This window comes from Helianthus annuus, chromosome 17, assembly GCF_002127325.2.
Source record: "Helianthus annuus cultivar XRQ/B chromosome 17, HanXRQr2.0-SUNRISE, whole genome shotgun sequence".
NCBI lineage: Eukaryota > Viridiplantae > Streptophyta > Magnoliopsida > Asterales > Asteraceae > Helianthus > Helianthus annuus.
The window spans coordinates 174,606,480-174,609,020 of NC_035449.2; the positions used below are offsets into that span (position 1 = coordinate 174,606,480).

A 2,541-nucleotide genomic window follows, 5' to 3' on the forward strand; every position below is an offset into this window, starting at 1 on the left:
CCTTAATCGATTGGGAAAATCGAAACTTTGGCGAGATCGAAAATCAAGGAATGGGACTAGTTAAACAAGATGCGAGTTTCACCTCTAACTTGATAACATCGTACCCTAATGTGGTTGGTACTCATCCAAAGATGAGGGTCCACTAGAATATGAAATGGAAAACTCCCAACAAGGTTTGGATACTCACTCCTAACTTGAGGGTAGATTTCGTGCAAAAATCAAAGTATAGCTGAGTGAAAATCATCACCAAGTGTGGGAATCACCCCTATCTTGATGAATCATTTCGATTGTGTTGTAAGAGTGTCTGCAAAGCTTCCATGTGTGTATTGTGTTAGCCTTAGGAAAGGCTTGTATATTAGAAGTCCAAAAGAATAGAGGGAAGCAAAGAAGAGAGAAAGGAATAATGTCTTTAACAGCAAATAAATGAGAAAGCTCCTAAACTATAGACTAGGCAAAGCAAGGCATTCCTAATTCCCTATAGTTATGGCTCTGATACCAATCTGGTATCAGAGTACTCCTACTATAGACTAGAGAAAAGTATGGCAATCCTACCTAATTTGTCACACCCCAACCAATGGCGGAAACATCGGGATGAGACGAAGTGTGAAGATTGCTAGAGACATCATAACGCTATTTGTGACAATATTTAATAAACCGATTTCATTTCATAGATAAATAGTCAAACATACAAGGAAATCCAAATAACAAGTTCAAAAGAAATTCGTAGCAACATAATCAAAATTTGATACAACATTTAAACCTAACGTCTATATGTGTATCTAGGCATCATTGCTACTTCATTTTCATGGCATCATCATCATCAACCTGTAACATGTTAAAATAAAATTCAATGCAAAAGCAAAGGCGAGTACACAAGGTTTAAATAGCATAGCATAAGTATAAAAACATTTTACTCAAATCCACATGGCAATTTGTAAGCGAGGTAATTAGCATGCATAACATTACATTTAAACCCAAAGTGTCCACTAGTATTTAGCATCCCTCGCCACAAATGTGACGAGACCGTATAGTATAAAGACCTAACAATCCCCCGTCGGGTGGTGTGCTACTCCTATAGCGCTATAATTGTTAAGCGAGGGTATAACATAGTAATGGCATAAAGCATGTATTATCTAGCATAACAAGTAGCATGTATAACGGATTGAGTTCATAAAGCATGTTTATGTGTGTGTAAGTGTAATTTTGTATGGTATCATGTTACAACCCAAAAGTGGTTTAAAATGTAAATGGGTCGAGTGTACTCACGGTTTTGCAAGCTTTCCCACTTGAATCCGTGAAGAGTTGATTTGATGGGGGGAACACCAAGTTATCCTACAAGAGGAAGGTCAAGGTGTATGAGTAATTTGGAAGAAAGATGGGATATTCGGACTTTAAGATTCAAAGAATGAAAAAGTAAATATTATGAAAATATTCACTATGGTATTAGCACTTGTCTTGACACTATAGTAATCCCTAAGGATTTTTATGTGATTTCATAGGTTCAAGACCTATTAGAATCGTGACAAGGAACTACACACATAGTGATAAACTTATTAGCTTGATAGGGGATTTATATAATCACTACCAAGGGTTCGGTTTTAAGGTTTATCATAGTTATAATATACATAATAATTTACTTAGTCATGTAGGAGGCGGGAGGTTGGACCTTCCACTTTGGTACCTCTTGGTGTCATATAAGTCAAGTAGGAGGTGGGAGGTGAAACCCTCCACTTTGGTACCTCGAATGATTTATTAACATGTGGTCATGTAGGAGGTAGGAAGACGAATCTTCTCTTTAGGAACCTCATAGATATGTACAAGAAATAATACAACTAACTAAGCAAAACATCAAGTGGTGTGTGGACATGTATGTAGGTTAGCCTAGGCTAGCCAAGTAGTCACACCATCTTCAAGTTCAAGACTTGACACCACTTATGAGCTAAGAACTCGATTAAAACAGAAAGTTTAGAGTGTTTAGACACTCCTATTAAGTGTAAAACAACCTTGGTTTGGCTTTACTAATCATACAAGAGACTAGAAGCATAAGAACACAAGTTTGTTTGAAGTAAACAAGAGTTTAGAAAGTTTTTAAAAACACAACAGAAAGTTTATGGACACTTTTAGGGTATTTCCAGGTCTGATTTCTCCAAGGAGAGATCAAGGAATCAAGCCCAAAGATTATCCAAGCATTTAGAAAGAAGAATCAAGTGATTTGGTTGAGTTTTGAGCAAGTTATGCTCACTTTTGTAAGGAGGTATGAATCTGTCCGAATTTCTGAATTGCAAGAACTTTGAGAGTGATTTTGTAGAGATTAGAGAGTGTTGAAAGTGTCTAAGTGCTTGGAGAAGGTGGGTATTTATAGGGAAGGATTAGGGTTTAAGTTTGGTTGGCATTTAAGAGTTTAGTTGGGGGTTAAAACAAATAAAAAAAAAGAAATTGTTGCTGCCTACGAGGCTTGCACACGGAAGGCTGGCTGATTCAGCCATCAACTATCTTCTTTTTGTTACATAAAAGGTTAGATATTGTATTAATTATTTAAAC

At 36.5% G+C, this 2,541-nt stretch overlaps 1 long non-coding RNA gene across 1 annotated transcript; it reads right to left on the bottom strand.

Annotated features, from left to right (window-relative positions):
• Positions 1 to 658: 658 nt before the first annotated feature.
• Positions 659 to 2,319, bottom strand: LOC110925917. The gene is made up of 3 exons (XR_002584859.2): positions 2,243 to 2,319; positions 1,267 to 1,332; positions 659 to 825 (listed from the first exon to the last, which is right to left on the bottom strand). It is a non-coding gene; the product is annotated as an uncharacterized LOC110925917 (long non-coding RNA).
• Between the last annotated feature and the right edge of the window lie 222 nt (positions 2,320 to 2,541).